The sequence below is a fragment of the Taudactylus pleione genome, unplaced genomic scaffold (assembly GCF_031769625.1).
Source record: "Taudactylus pleione unplaced genomic scaffold, aTauple2 ptg001334l, whole genome shotgun sequence".
Classification (NCBI taxonomy): Eukaryota; Metazoa; Chordata; class Amphibia; order Anura; family Myobatrachidae; genus Taudactylus; species Taudactylus pleione.
Genome location: NW_028285734.1, coordinates 2,281,483 through 2,301,649, shown reverse-complemented (window position 1 = coordinate 2,301,649; position 20,167 = coordinate 2,281,483). Strand labels below are relative to the sequence as shown.

The 20,167-nt window shown below is 44.2% G+C and overlaps 1 protein-coding gene across 4 annotated transcripts in view; it reads right to left on the bottom strand.

Annotated features, from left to right (window-relative positions):
- ATP13A2 (ATPase cation transporting 13A2) overlaps nucleotides 1–20,167 on the bottom strand; it is a 114,222-nt gene that overhangs the window by 56,434 nt on the left and 37,621 nt on the right. The window contains exon 1 of one of the 4 annotated variants that reach the window (XM_088463231.1): nucleotides 11,214–11,314. The exons of 2 other annotated variants lie outside the window; for them this stretch is intronic. The gene's annotated coding sequence lies outside the window, so the exon portion shown is untranslated. Of the gene's footprint in view, nucleotides 1–5,856; nucleotides 5,911–11,213; nucleotides 11,315–20,167 lie in introns of those variants that run through there. One more of the 4 variants, XM_088463232.1, reaches the window with a different exon arrangement.

Genomic DNA, 20,167 nt, shown 5'->3' with positions numbered 1-20,167 from the left:
AAGAAAATTTGGATTCGCCTCACACTGCAAGATCTTTTCATACAAGGGGAGTTGGAGTAATTTGAAGTTATGAGTAGATATATATTTATATAGGCCCTAAGCCAGACAAAGGCTTGTGAGGATGTACTGTATACTATGCTTCGTTCTTGTTATAGTTTTGTTTCTAGTTTTATCAATATCCAGACCTAGTGTAAAGAATGGTCACAATCTAGAAGCTTTAGCCAGACTATGTAATACTGTTACAGATAGAATATTTGATGTGTTTGAAATAATTACTAATGAATTGAAATTCCAGGTGAAGGATTTGGGACAGTTTAGGCTGATCCATGAGTATCTCACAGCTACACAGGGAAGTATGTGTAAAATAGTGAGACCTGTTTGCTGTAATTATATAGCTGATAATTTATCTGACCCGATACATGTACACTTGGAGAAAGTTAAGAAATTGAAAGACAAGTTTAGGAAGATGCATAATGATCCAGGAGTATAATATTGATAGTAATGGACGGTTTACACGGTTGAATCTGTCAAATTGGTTCAAGGGTACAGAAGAATAGTTTTCAGGTATTCTCATGTGAATAGCTAAAGGATTGACATACCTAGTAATCATTTACCTGATTGTCAGGATAGATAAATGGCTAATAAGAAAAATAATTACACTTGATTACGGTTCTAGGTTTAAAGCGTCTAAAGAAATATCAAAGATCCTGCTACATGAACACACCCAGAAATTCTGTGCAATTTGAAAGACAAGAGAACCATTGCTTGGCAAAGACTTATGTGAATAATGTATGGCAATAATTGAAGGTTTTTACAAGAATATGGATGAAAAGAATATACAGGAGTATAGGAACTGAGGGACTCATCGCCTATGTGGTCTTGAATGGGTACTCCCCCATGCAGCTACCTCGTTAGGAGGGATAACTTGTTGTGTGAAGTAGGGACCAAATACGTAGGGGGTGGGCCATGGCTAGGTAAGCTAGAAAGACAATAGTATGTAAGATATGAATAAAAAGGAGGGAAAATGTGGAGGTATAGAAGCCATTTTGTATCCTATAAGAAGCCATTTTGTTTTAAAGTATGCCACGTATTAATTGAAAGCAAACATACAGGACAGGAGAGGGTTAATTCATTGTACAGAGCATGTCACATACACAGAAAAGCATATGTACATATATGGGAATGTTATTCAAATCTTAGGAAGTCTTGAGACTGCCAGCTCATCAGTTTCACTGCACATAATGAATAACAGATGTGTTACTTGAAGCCTATAAATAGGAGTCTGTTTGTTAAATAAAAGCAGAGAGAGAGGTGATGCTTGTGGTTACATACACATTGGTGTACAGTGTCGCTTTCCTTCACATGATTATATGTAGATTATAACAGACAAAGCCATGAGGGTGACCAAGAAAGAACTCAATTCATTAGATATAGCTACTGATCATATTCGACAGAGGAGAGAGCTGTCACAGTGTCACATACAGCAGAGAGACCCAGAGAGGGGAACACAGAGAGTGATTAGATAAGTAGGATGAGACACAGGATAGGACAGTGACCTGAGGACCTGGGGATGTAGTGTCTGTATGAGGAGAGAGCAGTCACAGTGTCACATACAGCAGAGAGACCCAGAGAGGGGAACACAGAGAGTGATTAGATAAGTAGGATGAGACACAGGATAGGTTAGTGACCTGAGGACCTGGGGATGTAATGTCTGTATGAGGAGAGAGCAGTCACAGTGTCACATACAGCAGGAACACAGAGAGGGGAACACAGAGAGTGATTAGATAAGTAGGATGAGACACAGGATAGGACAGTGACCTGAGGACCTGGGGGTGTAGTGTCTGTATGAGGAGAGAGCAGTCACAGTGTCACAATACAGCAGAGACCCAGAGAGGGGAACACAGAGAGTGATTAGATAAGTAGGATGAGACACAGGATAGGACAGTGACCTGAGGATGTAGTGTCTGTATGAGGAGAGAGCAGTCACAATGTCACATACAGCAGAGAGACCCAGAGAGGGGAACACAGAGAGTGATTAGATAAGTAGGATGAGACACAGGATAGGACAGTGACCTGAGGACCTGGGGATGTAGTGTCTGTATGAGGAGAGAGCAGTCACAGTGTCACATACAGCAGAGACCCAGAGAGGGGAACACTGAGAGTGATTAGATAAGTAGGATGAGACACAGGATAGGACAGTGACCTGAGGACCTGGAGATGAAGTGTCTGTATGAGGAGAGAGCGGTCACAGTGTCACATACAGCAGAGACGCAGAGAGGGGAACACAGAGAGTGATTAGATAAGTAGGATGAGACACAGGATAGGACAGTGACCTGAGGACCTGGAGATGAAGTGTCTGTATGAGGAGAGAGCAGTCACAGTGTCACATACAGCAGAGACCCAGAGAGGGGAACACAGAGAGTGATTAGATAAGTAGGATGAGACACAGGATAGGTTAGTGACCTGAGGACCTGGGGGTGTAGTGTCTGTATGAGGAGAGAGCAGTCACAGTGTCACATACAGCAGGAACACAGAGAGTGATTAGATAAGTAGGATGAGATACAGGATAGGACAGTGACCTGAGGACCTGGGGGTGTAGTGTCTGTATGAGGAGAGAGCAGTCACAGTGTCACAATACAGCAGAGACCCAGAGAGGGGAACACAGAGAGTGATTAGATAAGTAGGATGAGACACAGGATAGGACAGTGACCTGAGGACCTGGGGATGTAGTGTCTGTATGAGGAGAGAGCAGTCACAGTATCACATACAGCAGAGACCCAGAGAGGGGAACACAGAGAGAGTGATTAGATAAGTAGGATGAGACACAGGATAGGACAGTGACCTGAGGACCTGGGGATGTAGTGTCTGTATGAGGAGAGAGCGGTCACAGTGTCACATACAGCAGAGATACCCAGAGAGGGGAACACAGAGAGTGATTAGATAAGTAGGATGAGACACAGGATAGGACAGTGACCTGAGGACCTGAGGATGTAGTGTCTGTATGAGGAGAGAGCGGTCACAGTGTCACATACAGCAGAGATACCCAGAGAGGGGAACACAGAGAGTGATTAGATAAGTAGGATGAGACACAGGATAGGACAGTGACCTGAGGATGTAGTGTCTGTATGAGGAGAGAGCAGTCACAATGTCACATACAGCAGAGAGACCCAGAGAGGGGAACACAGAGAGTGATTAGATAAGTAGGATGAGACACAGGATAGGACAGTGACCTGAGGACCTGGGGATGTAGTGTCTGTATGAGGAGAGAGCAGTCACAGTGTCACATACAGCAGAGAGACCCAGAGAGGGGAACACAGAGAGAGTGATTAGATAAGTAGGATGAGACACAGGATAGGACAGTGACCTGAGGACCTGGAGATGAAGTGTCTGTATGAGGAGAGAGCAGTCACAGTGTCACATACAGCAGAGACCCAGAGAGGGGAACACAGAGAGTGATTAGATAAGTAGGATGAGACACAGGATAGGACAGTGACCTGAGGACCTGGGGATGTAGTGTCTGTATGAGGAGAGAGCGGTCACAGTGTCACATACAGCAGAGACGCAGAGAGGGGAACACAGAGAGTGATTAGATAAGTAGGATGAGACACAGGATAGGACAGTGACCTGAGGACCTGGAGATGAAGTGTCTGTATGAGGAGAGAGCAGTCACAGTGTCACATACAGCAGAGACCCAGAGAGGGGAACACAGAGAGTGATTAGATAAGTAGGATGAGACACAGGATAGGTTAGTGACCTGAGGACCTGGGGGTGTAGTGTCTGTATGAGGAGAGAGCAGTCACAGTGTCACATACAGCAGGAACACAGAGAGTGATTAGATAAGTAGGATGAGATACAGGATAGGACAGTGACCTGAGGACCTGGGGGTGTAGTGTCTGTATGAGGAGAGAGCAGTCACAGTGTCACAATACAGCAGAGACCCAGAGAGGGGAACACAGAGAGTGATTAGATAAGTAGGATGAGACACAGGATAGGACAGTGACCTGAGGACCTGGGGATGTAGTGTCTGTATGAGGAGAGAGCAGTCACAGTATCACATACAGCAGAGACCCAGAGAGGGGAACACAGAGAGAGTGATTAGATAAGTAGGATGAGACACAGGATAGGACAGTGACCTGAGGACCTGGGGATGTAATGTCTGTATGAGGAGAGAGCGGTCACAGTGTCACATACAGCAGAGATACCCAGAGAGGGGAACACAGAGAGTGATTAGATAAGTAGGATGAGACACAGGATAGGACAGTGACCTGAGGACCTGAGGATGTAGTGTCTGTATGAGGAGAGAGCGGTCACAGTGTCACATACAGCAGAGATACCCAGAGAGGGGAACACAGAGAGTGATTAGATAAGTAGGATGAGACACAGGATAGGACAGTGACCTGAGGACCTGGGGATGTAGTGTCTGTATGAGGAGAGAGCAGTCACAGTGTCACATACAGCAGAGACCCAGAGAGGGGAGCACTGAGAGAATGATTAGATAAGTAGGATGAGACACAGGATAGGACAGTGACCTGAGGACCTGGGGATGTAGTGTCTGTATGAGGAGAGAGCAGTCACAGTGTCACATACAGCAGGAACACAGAGAGTGATTAGATAAGTAGGATGAGATACAGGATAGGACAGTGACCTGAAGACCTGGAGATGAAGTGTCTGTATGAGGAGAGAGCAGTCACAGTGTCACATACAGCAGAGAGACCCAGAGAGGGGAACACTGAGAGAGTGATTAGATAACTAGGATGAGACACAGGATAGGACAGTGACCTGAGGACCTGGGGATGTAGTGTCTGTATGAGGAGAGAGCGGTCACAGCGTCACATATAGCAGAGACGCAGAGAGGGGAACACAGAGAGTGATTAGATAAGTAGGATGAGACACAGGATAGGACAGTGACCTGAGGACCTGGGGATGTAGTGTCTGTATGAGGAGAGAGCAGTCACAGTGTCACATACAGCAGAGACCCAGAGAGGGGAACACTGAGAGAGTGATTAGATAAGTAGGATGCGACCCAGCACTGTTTTCTGGGTGTGCTCTAGTGAGCTTCTGGTAATTATTTTGCCGCTGCAGAGGCCTCAGCATCTTAGGAGAGCCGCTCTGTCTGAGACAGACGATGGTTTTAGGGTTTGGAGTCAGAAGCCTGAGCAGGAGTCAGACTGGATGTATATACATTCTGCATTACAGCGGGAGTAGTAGAGAGATATTTTATTATCATCATTATTACCCTTTATTTATAGGGTGCATACCATAGTCTTCATTCTAGCCCCCTGCACCTGTTAGAACCCGTGCAGTTCCTATTTCCAGCCTGGGGTGTCGCTCTCCGCTCTGGTGCTTCTAACGCACAAACTGCTTAATCTCAGCACTTTGATGCATCAGCTGAGTGTGCTAGAAGCACCAGAGCAGAGAGAGACACCCCGGGCAGGATAGAGGAACTGCACGGGTTGTGACAGGTGCAGGATGCTAGAATGCAGACTAATACAATGTACAGTACAAACAACAATACATAAAACCAATATACACACGGCAGTCAGTAAGTGCACATCTGTAGAAATACAGTCACTAGTACTATAAGACCAGCCCCCGGTGATGGACGTAGCAGACAGGATCAGTCAGCGGGAGGGATACCAAGGTGCGGAGATGATGGTGACGATGTTGGGAAGATGAGAGCGGTCACTGGCAGGGCGAGGTGGGCGGGTGGGAGTGTGGAGGCAGAGGAGGTTAGTGTATTAGAGGACTGGGTGAGGACTTTATAGGGGAGTGCTCTGGTTACATCCCATGGGGCAGACATACTGCTAGCTTACCAGGCCGCTGACTACATTGACCAGAGTGGTTCTGCGCACCTACCATCAGGCAATTAGATTGTAAGCTCCACCGCGCCACGGACTGCAGAGACGGATTATTTCATTGCACAGCCCTGCAGAACAGGCGGACACTATATAAAGGAGGAAGAGAAGTGTACATAGCACTTACACAATGTATAACACAATAAGTGCACAATGCACAATGTGTAACATCTCACACTAGGCACCAGAAATAGCCACAATACAGCTTTATTTAAACCCCTTTATTAAACACTATAATTGTGGTGTTCCTGCACACAGCCTCCAGCAGGAGCTCAGTTCCCGGTCGCCTCCCATTAATCACACAAAACAGACGGCAAGAGATTCATTTGCGTCACCAGTGAAACAAAGAAGAATGGAACAAATTAACTGCCGAGTGTTTACCAACTTTCTGCCCAAATGAAGCCTTATAAGTACTTGTGGCGGACTACTAGTACCAGCATGCCCTGCCAGCAATTATGTCGGACGTGGAAATTAAATCTTCAGCTGCTGTACAGTAGAACTACAGATCCCAGCATGCTATGCCAGCTGGTCTTATGCTGACCAGCGGAACAGTATATGTGCGAGTGCAGGCGCCTCCCTGCCCTCGTTACACAGTGGGCGGTGGTGTGTTTACTCTGTGTCGTACAATCATTACATTTATGTGGGAAACATACAGCCAGCTGTAAGCAAACAGTGCAATAAGGACTATACCTGCAGCGATATCAGATGCCCCCGATAACTGAACCATCTGCATCACTGGGGGCAACAAGAGCCGCTAACCACTAATTTATTTAACGAAAGTTCTTTTTTTTTTCTAAATTCTCACTTTCAAGAAAAATTCGGGGATTTACTATGAACTGGGATCAGCGTCGAGAACCTGCGGGTACTATACAGCAATGTTTTGGGTACACACTGGTGGCCAAAATTGCGGACACATTTTGAAATGTGAATGTTTTTCAACTTCGAATGCTTATAAAAACTGTTACACTTCACACAGTGCAATGATTCATATATCAAATGAAAGGAAATGTAATGCTGAATTCAACACAATAAACAGAGGTCAAATATTTGCATTACAAGGGAAGTTATGCCGTGAAAACAACACTTAGGGTGAAAATCCCTGTGTACTTATGATTTTACTGTCCTATCAGTATTTCGTTGGGTATCCTTTATTTTTCAAGACAGCAGCACAGCGACGTGATCCAGGATTGTGGTGTTAAGTGAAAATGGTCTTTCGTATGCAGCAATTGCGCAAGAGAAATTGGTGGGAATGTGACAACATCAGGAGTACGAAAGTTTTGTTCACGCTATCAGGAAACACAATCTATACAAAACACCGGAAAAAGTGCACAACAGCTGTTGATGATAGGAGAATAAAACGAATTTGTGTCAGGGACAGATGGATGTCATCTGCGGCCATTAGCAGTGACCTGAGTGCAACTGGTGTTTTTGTCAGTGCAAGAACGGTACGGAGAAGACTAACGGAGGTTGGCCTAAAAGGTAGGATTCCCCGAAAAAAGCCATTGCTGAATAAAAAGCAGCGGCAGAAACTAATACAGTGGGCAAAAGAACACATTGCATGGACAGAAGGTCAGTGGAAACAAGTGATATGGAGTGACGAAACTAAGATATCCATATTAGGCAGTGATGGGAGAAAATATCGGGGGAGCGGTACATCCAGATTGCATTCAAGCGACAACAAAGAATCCTACAAGTGTTATGATCTGGGCATGTATGACAGCAGATGCTGTAGGCCGCCGTTATGTCATAGATGGCACACTGACACCATCCTACAAGTGTTATGATCTGGGCATGTATGACAACAGATGCTGTAGGCCGCCTTTATGTCATAGATGGCACACTGACCAGCAGAAAGTACATCAACACCATCCTACAACCAAAACTTCTACCTTCTATCAGGGATCTTTTCCCAGATAATGCCTCATTTTTTTCCCATCAGGATTCAGCTCCCTGCCACACTGCACGGATATGCAAACAGTGGTTCACGGAGAATGACATACAGGTGCTGGGATGGCCAGGGAACAGCCCAGACATGAACCCCATAGAACATTTGTGGTTCAGTTTGAAAAAACTGGTACATCTGAGGCGTCCATCCAATAAAAGACAATTAATTGAGGCTATAATTGTCTCATGGCACCACATAATAAAGAAGGAAGAGCTCCAAACACTGGTTGGCTCAATGACACGTCGCTGTGCTGCTGTCTTGAAAAATAAAGGATACCCAACAAATACTGATAGGACAGCAACATCATAAGTACACAGGGATTTTCACCCTAAGTGTTGATTTCACTGCATAAATTTACTTGTAATGCAAATATTTGACCTCTGTTTATTGTGCTGAATTCAGCATTAAATTTACTTTCATTTGATATATGAATCATTGCACTGCGTGAAGTGTAACAGTTTTTATAAGCATTCGAAGTTGAAAAACATTCACATTTCCGCAATTCTGGCCTCCACTGTATATGAGTTTTGGAGTTCCATAGATGAGGTCAATAATTCATGTTCAGTTTTTACTGAAGTGGAGTTAGGCATGAAGGACAATCCCGGCACATGTGCATATGGTATAATCAGCAGGCTCTGCCACTGACAAGACAGAATAAAAAAGTAAACATTAAACTGAGGCTTCAGGCTAGCCGTGTGGCTAAAGATCTCAGTGGTCGGTCTGGAAATTCCTGTAGCAGTATATGACCTACGGGGTGGGAAAGGTCTGCCATCTCCGACTGCATGGTGGGAAAATCAGAACCATCTATGTTTTGGGTCCGGTTTTCGATGGTTTTGCCATCGATGGTGACTTTGCATTGCAGAATCCCCATCAATGGTTTTGTTCCGATGCAGATTGGCGCGACCCCACTTACCCTTTCCTGCCATGAGTAGTTGGGGAAAACGAACACAAAAAGAAGTTTGTTGGTGGTGTTTTACTAGATTTGATGTTATACCTGTATGTCATACTGCACTAATATCTGCTTTCTGGTTCATAGTGAATGGATAGGCTGCATTCTCAGTGATGTCACTGGCTCCTAGTGAATGGATAGGCTGCATTCTCAGTGATGTCACTGGCTCCTAGTGAATGGATAGGCTGCACTCAGTGGGGTCACCGATTCCTAGTGAATGTAAAGGCTGCACTGTCAGTGATGTCACTGGCTCCTAGTGAATGGATAGGTTGCATGCTTAGTGATGTCACTGGCTCCTAGTGAATGAATAGGCTGCACCCTCAGTGATATCTGAAATTGTTCTAATTAATGAAAAATTATTATTATAGCAAAAAACCCATTCATCGTTTTATATTCATCGGGAGCTGAGATGCCATTACATTTCCGGCTTACAACCAGGGGATTAAGGAGTCTGTACTACAGGAATATTGTTAAGTTCAATATTTCAACAAAAATCAGGACTATCCAGGGAAAACTCAGGATCAGGGTTACTTTTTCTACAATGCTCTGGGACTACTTTCCTGCAAGGAACAGAAGCCTAAACGCGTCAGATTCTTCAGCATCAGCAGATAATCAATATACCCATAGTATTATTACAACTGATCTATACAAGTTTATTCTTTCAAGACTATACGAGCAACATGAAATAACAGGACAAACAATCGCATAAAACTCTCACAGCAGCCCACGTGTAGATGAAACGCTCACACCAGCCCACGTGTAGATGAAACGCTCACACCAGCCCACGTGTAGATGAAACGCTCACACCAGCCCACGTGTAGGACGACAGGAGCGTGATCATCGCATAGAATATATCAGATATCTCAGGAGGACAGGCAGGACGCATTCTGTACACAGATCCTCAGAAGTCCACATACATTTATCATCACCAGTAATTTACTGAGCAGTAACATATTCCGCAGCCCTGTACAGAGAATAATCATTCACATCTGTCCCTGCCGTAGGGGAGCTTACAATCTATGGGACTAATTCATAGATCTACTCTAATGCTATCGCAGCTGCGATCTCTCGCGGACCATAATAGCGAAATTATGCTAATGATTCCAAAGTTTATGCGAGCGTAGGAATGCCCACTGCGGCCTCCTCAGATCCATCCCACGACGTACAACAGCGCAGACATGGGAAACATTGATGCGGATCGGGCAGTTTCTGATAGAAGTCTGACTGGCCTCAAACATTGCGGCTCCCTTGATTCGCTGAGAGCTATCGTGCTGCCAAGGAGACTGCAATGGCTGATTAATGCTTGCCCATGTAAGGGACTACCCGCCACTCACTTTGCAAGTGACTCCTCTGTGCGGACGTAAATCGCAAACCAATCACTGTGTGAGAGCAGTGCGGCTTTTTTTTCACGCATTCGCAATGGATAAAAATTGCTCGAACTGCCACTGCGGAAATCTCAGAACCATGCCCTGTATTCTCTACCACATTTATTTACCAAGCGTTATTTAAGTAGCCCACACATTCAGTACAAAGAATAATCATTTATATCAGTCCCTGCCCACAGGAGGGCTTATAATCTATATTCTCTACCACACTTAGACCCCATTAACGCTAGTGTGTGTTTGTATATTTACCAAGCAGTGTTAGGAGACAGAGTGAAAAGTGATAAGGTACCAGTCAATCATCTCCCAACTATCATCTCACAGGCTGTGTTTGAAAAATGACAGTTAGGAGCTGATTGGCTGGTACCTCATCACTTTTCACTCCGTCTCCTAACACTGCTTAGTAAATAGACCCCAATGTGTGGGAGGAAACCAGAGCGTGCGCAAGCGCGCACACACACAAACAAGTTAAGCCAATTAAGGTACCAGTATGTTTTTGGTGTGAGGGAATTCGACCCATGACCCTAGCAATGTCAGGCAGCAATGCTAACCACTGTGACCATACTTATTTTGTAGAGTGAGCAGTATCCTGTGTGTACACTTAGTACTGAGCCATAAATGTACACAGACTACCACTCCTAGGGTGGGCCCAGCCCAGGTATACACAGAGCTGGTGGAAGCTGCCATCTTGGAAAATGACGGATCTCGCCAGCTGCTCAAGATTCAAAATAGAAGCGTTTCCACAGAAAATTAAATAACAGAAAAGGAACAATCACCGTTATATTATATTATTATCCAAAAAAGGCACATTATTTCCAAAGCCCAGCTTCTCATTCACAGCATATAGTCACACAAATATAGTCATGGCTTTAAAATCCTAAAGCATTTCCCATATCTGGTGAATGTGAGGGCAGGTCACCGTGCGTGCCATATCGCCAGGGCTGCAACTGCCCCGATACACGGGCACCTAGTCCAGCAACTTTCTATTTACAGTGACATCAGGATACGTAATGTCCCTTTATTAGTATGTTATAGGCTTAGATACTGTGACACCGGCATCCTCTACACTACAGAGCACTCACCTGCAGATCAGGGGATCGTCATTCAGCTCCTGAGTGGATGGTGGGAGGGGTAGTTCCCCTCCACATGTACGAGCTCCGTGTAACAGGTGTGACTGTGACAAGCACCCGTACTCACTAAGAATGCAGAGTGATCACACCCACCGGCTGCTCTCATACAGCCAGAGGACAGCCTGGGAAGGCAGACATTCAGGTTTTTCCATCCTGACATCACATATTTTAAAGGTGTACAACCATACTATTTATTTAATATATATATATATATATATATATATATATATATATATATATATATATATATATATATATATATATATATACACACACACACACACACCAATGATCAGCACTCCACCTGGCTGTATATAGAATAACAAAGTTCAGGTGCCCTCAGAGAAATATAAGCCACAATTGGCGGCACTCACGGAAAGAATAGAGAGGGGTCACATGGACCTCACAGCGTTCAGGTGTGAGATCCGTGTGACCCCTCTTTATTCTTTTCGTGAGTGCCGCCAATTGTGGCATATATATATTACATGTATATCACACACACACACACACACACACACACAGCAGGCGTCTATGTACCACTCTATATACACTGACAGCAGGCGTCTATGTACCAGACACACTATATATACTGACAGCAGGCGTCTATGTACCAGACACTATATATACTGACAGCAGGCGTCTATGTACCAGACACTCTATATATACTGACAGCAGGCGTCTATGTACCATCCACTCTATATATACTGACAGCAGGCGTCTATGTACCAGACACTCTATATATACACTGACAGCAGGCGTCTATGTACCAGACACTCTATATATACACTGACAGCAGGCATCTATGTACCAGACACTCTATATATACTGACAGCAGGCGTCTATGTACCAGACACTCTATATATACTGACAGCAGGCGTCTATGTACCATCCACTCTATATATACTGACAGCAGGCGTCTATGTACCAGACACTCTATATATACTGACAGCAGGAGTTTATGTACCAGACACTCTATATATACTGACAGCAGGCGTCTATGTACCAGACACTCTATATATACTGACAGCAGGCGTCTATGTACCAGACACTCTATATATACTGACAGCAGGCGTCTATATACCATCCACTCTATATATACTGACAGCAGGCGTCTATGTACCAGACACTCTATATATACACTGACAGCAGGCGTCTATGTACCTTACTCTATATATACTGACAGCAGGCATCTATGTACCAGACACTCTATATATACTGACAGCAGGCATCTATGTACCAGACACTCTATATATATACTGACAGCAGGAATCTATGTACCCTACTCTATATATACTGGCAGCAGGCGTCTATGTATCTATGTACCTTACTCTATATACACTGACAGCAGGCGTCTATGTACCAGACACACTATATATACTGACAGCAGGAGTTTATGTACCAGACACACTATATATACACTGACAGCAGGCGTCTATGTACCAGACACACTATATATACTGACAGCAGGCGTCTATGTACCAGACACTCTATATATATACTGACAGCAGGAATCTATGTACCTTACTCTATATATACTGGCAGCAGGCGTCTATGTACCATCCACTCTATATATACTGACAGCAGGTGTCTATGTACCATCCACTCTATATATACTGACAGCAGGTGTCTATGTACCATCCACTCTATATATACTGACAGCAGGCATCTATGTACCATCCACTCTATATATACTGACAGCAGGAGTCTATGTACCTTATTCTATATATACTGACAGCAGGCGTCTATGTACCTTACTCTATATATACTGACAGCAGGCATCTATGTACCAGACACACACACACAGACAGCAAGCGTCTATGTACCACTCTATATATACTGACAGCAGGCATCTATGTACCAGACACTCTATATATACTGACAGCAGGCGTCTATGTACCAGACACTCTATATATACTGACAGCAGGCGTCTATGTACCAGACACTCTATATATACTGACAGCAGGCGTCTATGTACCAGACACTCTATATATACTGACAGCAGGCGTCTATGTACCAGACACTCTATATATACTGACAGCAGGCGTCTATGTACCAGACACTCTATATATACTGACAGCAGGCGTCTATGTACCAGACACTTTATATATACTGACAGCAGGCGTCTATGTACCTTACTCTATATATACTGACAGCAGGCATCTATGTACCAGACACTCTATATATACTGACAGCAGGCATCTATGTACCTTACTCTATATACACTGACAGCAGGCATCTATGTACCAGACACACAATATATACTGACAGCAGGAGTTTATGTACCAGACACTCTATATATACTGACAGCAGGAGTCTATGTACCAGACACACTATATATACTGACAGCAGGCATCTATGTACCTTACGCTATATATACACTGACAGCAGGCGTCTATGTACCACTCTATATATACTGACAGCAGGCATCTATGTACCAGACACTCTATATATACTGACAGCAGGCGTCTATGTACCAGACACTCTATATATACTGACAGCAGGCATCTATGTACCACTCTATATATACTGACAGCAGGCATCTATGTACCAGACACTCTATATATACTGACAGCAGGCATCTATGTACCTTACTCTATATATACTGACAGCAGGCATCTATGTACCAGACACTCTATATATACACTGACAGCAGGCATCTATGTACCTTACTCTATATATACTGACAGCAGGCATCTATGTACCAGACACTCTATATATACTGACAGCAGGCGTCTATGTACCTTACTCTATATATACTGACAGCAGGCGTCTATGTACCAGACACTCTATATATAAAATGATAGCAGGTGTCTATGTACCAGACACACTATATATAAAATGACTGCAGGTGCATGTACCAGACACACTATATATAAAATGACAGCAGGCGTCTATGTACCAGACACTCTATATATACTGACAGCAGGCGTCTATGTACCAGACACTCTATATATACTGACAGCAGGCGTCTATGTACCAGACACTCTATATATACTGACAGCAGGCGTCTATGTACCAGACACTCTATATATACTGACAGCAGGCGTCTATGTACCAGACACTCTATATATACTGACAGCAGGAGTCTATGTACCAGACACTCTATATATACTGACAGCAGGAGTCTATGTACCAGACACTCTATATATACTGACAGCAGGTGTCTATGTACCTTACTCTATATACACTGACAGCAGGCGTCTATGTACCAGACACACTATATATACTGACAGCAGGAGTCTATCTACCAGACACACTATATATACTGACAGCAGGTGTCTATGTACCTTACTCTATATACACTGACAGCAGGCGTCTATGTACCAGACACACTATATATACTGACAGCAGGCATCTATGTACCAGACACACTATATACACTGACAGCAGGAGTCTATGTACCTTACTCTATATATACTGACAGCAGGCGTCTATGTACCAGACACACTATATATACTGACAGCAGGCATCTATGTACCAGACACACTATATACACTGACAGCAGGAGTCTATGTACCTTACTCTATATATACTGACAGCAGGCGTCTATGTACCAGACACACTATATATACTGACAGCAGGCGTCTATGTACCAGACACTCTATATATACTGACAGCAGGAGTCTATCTACCAGACACACTATATATACTGACAGCAGGTGTCTATGTACCTTACTCTATATATACTGACAGCAGGCGTCTATGTACCTTACTCTATATATACTGACAGCAGGCGTCTATGTACCTTACTCTATACACTGACAGCAGGCGTCTATGTACCAGACACACTATATATACTGACAGCAGGCATCTATGTACCAGACACTCTATATATACTGACAGCAGGCATCTATGTACCAGACACTCTATATATACTGACAGCAGGAGTCTATGTACCAGACACACTATATATACTGACAGCAGGCGTCTATGTACCAGACACTCTATATATACTGACAGCAGGTGTCTATGTACCTTACTCTATATACACTGACAGCAGGCGTCTATGTACCTTACTCTATACACTGACAGCAGGCGTCTATGTACCAGACACACTATATATACTGACAGCAGGCATCTATGTACCAGACACACTATATACACTGACAGCAGGAGTCTATGTACCTTACTCTATATATACTGACAGCAGGCGTCTATGTACCAGACACTCTATATATATTGACAGCAGGCATCTATGTACCTTACTCTATATATACTGACAGCAGGCATCTATGTACCAGACACTCTATATATACTGACAGCAGGAGTCTATGTACCAGACACTCTATATATACTGACAGCAGGTGTCTATGTACCTTACTCTATATACACTGACAGCAGGCATCTATTTATCTATGTACCTTACTCTATATATACTGACAGCAGGCGTCTATGTACCAGACACACTATATATACTGACAGCAGGCGTCTATGTACCAGACACTCTATATATACTGACAGCAGGAGTCTATGTACCTTACGCTATATATACTGACAGCAGGCGTCTATGTACCTTATTCTATATACACTGACAGCAGGCATCTATGCACCTTACTCTATATATACTGACAGCAGGTGTATGTACCAGACACTATATATACTGACTGCAAGTGTGCATGTACCAGACACTATATATACTGACTGCAAGTGTGCATGTACCAGACACTATATATACTGACTGCAAGTGTGCATGTATCTAGTAAAAAAAAAAAAAAACACGTCTGAATACATGAGAAGAGAAAACTGTGCATGTTGTCTAATGGTGCACACACCCAGTTATATATACTGTTAGATAGATATATCTATGTATCTATCTAACACACACGTTGAGTCTCCCATATCCAAATATTCCGAAATACGGAATTAGTTTGGCATAACTGAGATAATAAAACCTTTGATTTTTGACGGTTCAATGTACACAAACTTTGTCTAAGGCACAAATTGTTAAAAATACAGTATAAAATTACCATCAGGCTGTGTGTATAAGGTGTATATGAAACATTAATGAATTTCATGTATGTACACAAACTTTGCTTGAGCCTCAAAATTATTGAAAATATTGTATAAAATGAGCTGCTGTGTGTATAAGGTGTATATAACACAAATGCATTCTGTGCGTATATTGGGGTCCTATTCCCAAGATATCTCATTATGATATGCAATTATTCCAAAATACGGAATATTCCGTTATCCAAAATACCCCTGGTCCCAAGCATTTTGGATTTGGGAGACTCAACCTGTATAATATTATATATATATATATATATATATATATATATATATATATATACATACACACACAGTATATTATTTAGTTTGAGCAGAGTAATGCAGAGAATCGCCCAGGAGCCTAGTTACATGCTGTCCTGAGAATTTGCTCCCGTCAGACTGTGAATGTCATTTATAACCCAGAGACATCTCCCCCCCTGCAGCACATGTCATGTAGTGTACATACAGCTCAGGAGCAGATTCTGTGTTAGGAACAGAGCAAAGAAAAAGCCAAAAACTTTGTGCCGGGACGTACCATGCTGCAGTGCAGGGGGGTAAATCCATGTCTAGTTGTGCATGCAGGGTAAATATTGGCTGCTTTTGCCTGTAGCTCACAGATATTAGGCAGCTTTATTTTTACACTGCAATTTACAACTCAGCTGGGACGCGCCCCTTCTGAAGAGTCTGCTCACCTGATGGACTGACCGTAAAGTCTTTTCCCACCTAAAGGAAAACCCCCCCTTGACCGGGCAGGATGGATGGTGTCCTAAAACAGATGCCACTCACGTCTCGGCCCATGACCTACAACAGATACCACTCGCAGCACGTGGACACAGCCACCTATATAGGCGGCCTCCAACCTGAGAGACATGTCTGAGGGCCTGATTCACGTCCGATCGCAACTGTGATAACGCACGCAGCCGGCCAATTGTTGCGTTCTGCGCATGCATCACTGTGCGCGAAGACTCCACTGCTATTGGGACTGAGGGCCTAATTCAGACCCGCTCGCGAGCGCTGAGCGCTCGCAAGCGGGTTGATGTTGGCCAAGTGCGCATGACGGAGGCGGCTCCATCATGCGCGAGACCCGAAATACGACGGCCAAGCCGTCGTTATGGGTCTCGCACCAAAGGGGGCGTGCTGTCGATGGTGAATGACAGCACGCCCCCTTTGGTGGGCATGCCGGGGGTGTGGCTGCCCAGACGGAGGCGTTCCCATGGGTACGCCTACCGTCTGGGGCCGGCCCCACTGACATCACTAGTGATGTCAGTGGGAGTGCTTTTGGCTCTGATAGAGCCAAAAGCACTCCAGGGCTTGCGGCAACGAGACCCTACCACAAGGGTCTCGTCGCAAGCCCGATGGTCTTGACCATCGCAACCATCATTTTGGCTGCTGGCTATAGCTGTGGGTGGTCACCCACAGCTATGCGAGCAGCCAGGATGCCGCTCTTAAATTCAGAGGGACGGCCATGATTCAGAGCGAGCGCTCTGTCAGAGCGTCCGGCTCTGAATCAGGGCCTGAGATCACAGTAACTACGCAGACCAATCGCAGAGTGATTGACAGGAAGTACCGTTCGGAGGCGGTGATGGGGGGGGGGGGCATCGGTCACCGTTACAGCGGCGTGCATAAATTAGCCATTGCGATGTCATCCGCAGTCTGGGCTCTCGCTGCGTGTGATGAGGTTAGCAATTCCAGAGTAAGGTCAGCTTGTGGAAGTGTGCATGAAGCTGCGATGGTGCTCACTGTTACCGATGGTTTTGCAGACTTGCTAAGTATTATGGATGTGTGTAAGGTGAAGTGGGTGTCCTTATGTTAGGCTGCATATGGCATTGCGATTGAAATCGTTAGCATATCATCGCAGTGAGACTGCGCTCGTAATCACTATTGCCATCCTTACTGAATCAGGCCATTAGTACATCCTCACTTGCAGATATAGACACTTCACCAGTGAAAGGCCCAGGCAGAGGCGCAGTATGTACCCCCTCAGGGCGCATCCCTGGCACACAGACTGAGGAGTTTCTTAACAAAATGGGACAATTTCTGGTGCATCTATGAAATGCAAGTGGCTAAGGGGTCTATTTACTAAGCTGTTAGGAGATAAAGTGAACGGTGATAAGGAACCAGCCAATCAGCTCCCAACAGTCATTTCACAGGCTGTGTTTGAAAAATGACAGTTGGGAGCTGATTGGCTGGTACCTCATCTCCGTTCACTAAGGCCGTGTCTAATTGTGGGAATGTTGCCACCTAGTGGAAGTGTTGGAATATGGAGGGCGCTACCCCTATGATGCTCCTTTGCTTGAAGTATCTTCCTTTACCAGGATGTCCGCCGCAACGTAGTCTGCGCATGCGCGGTGCCATCTTGAGTTTGAGCGCCACAAAGGTACATGGCCGTAGGGGACCCTGCAATACATACATGACCGGCTAGTCCGCTGTATGCTCAGCTCCATCCCCGCAATCCATCTGTGTATCCATGACTACTCAGTATCTGCCATTACACCACAACCATACATAGGTTAGATTGTGCTATATAATACCAGGTTACCTGAGCCGCCAGCTGCTGGGATATAGAATACGCAGAACTGGAACATCTGGCACATTTTCAAGGATGATTCATGCAGTATATATTCCATTTAGTATACAGACAGTACAGGCATATGTACACACAGTATATATTCCATTCAGTATACAGACAGCACAGGCATATGTACACACAGTATATATTCCATTCTCTAAGTATAGTCAGATGCACCGAGCACAGAGTATACAGACAGCACAGGCATATGTACACACAGTATATATTCCATTCTCTAAGTACAGTCAGACGCACGCAGCACAGAGTATACAGACAGCACAGGCATATGTGCACACTGTATATATTCCATTCTCTAATTACAGTCAGATGCACGCAGCACAGAGTATACAGACAGCACAGGCATATGTGCACACATTATATATTCCATTCTCTAAGTACAGTCAGATGCACACAGCACAGAGTATACAGACTGCACAGGCATATGTACACACAGTATATATTCCATTATCTAAGTATAGTCAGATGCACGCAGCAGAGTATACAGACAGCACAGGCATATGTACACACAGTATATATTCCATTCAGTATACAGATAGCACAGGCATATGTGCACACATTATATATTCCATTCTCTAAGTACAGTCAGATGCACGCAGCAGAGTATACAGACAGCACAGGCATATGTACACACAGTATATATTCCATTCAGTATACAGATAGCACAGACATATGTACACACAGTATATATTCCATTCTCTAAGTACAGTCAGATGCACGCAGCACAGAGTATACAGACAGCACAGGCATATGTGCACACAGTATATATTCCATTCCCTAAGTACAGTGAGATGCACCGAGCACAGAGTATACAGACAGCACAGGCATATGTGCACACAGTATATATTCCATTCACTATACAGACGGCACAGACATATGTACACACAGTATATATTCCATTCAGTATACAGACAGCACAGGCATATGTACACACAGTATATATTCCATTCAGTATACAGACAGCACAGACATATGTACACACCGTATATATTCCATTCAGTATACAGACAGCACAGGCATATGTGCACACAGTATATATTCCATTCAGTACAGTCAGATACACGCAGCACAGAGTATACAGACTGCACAGACATATGTGCACACAGTATATATTCCATTCTCTAAGTACAGTCAGATGCACGCAGCACAGAGTATACAGACTGCACAGACATATGTACACACAGTATATATTCCATTCAGTATACAGACAGCACAGGCATATGTACACACAGCATATATTCCATTCAGTATACAGACAGCACAGGCATATGTACACACCGTATATATTCCATTCAGTATACAGACAGCACAGGCATATGTACACACAGTA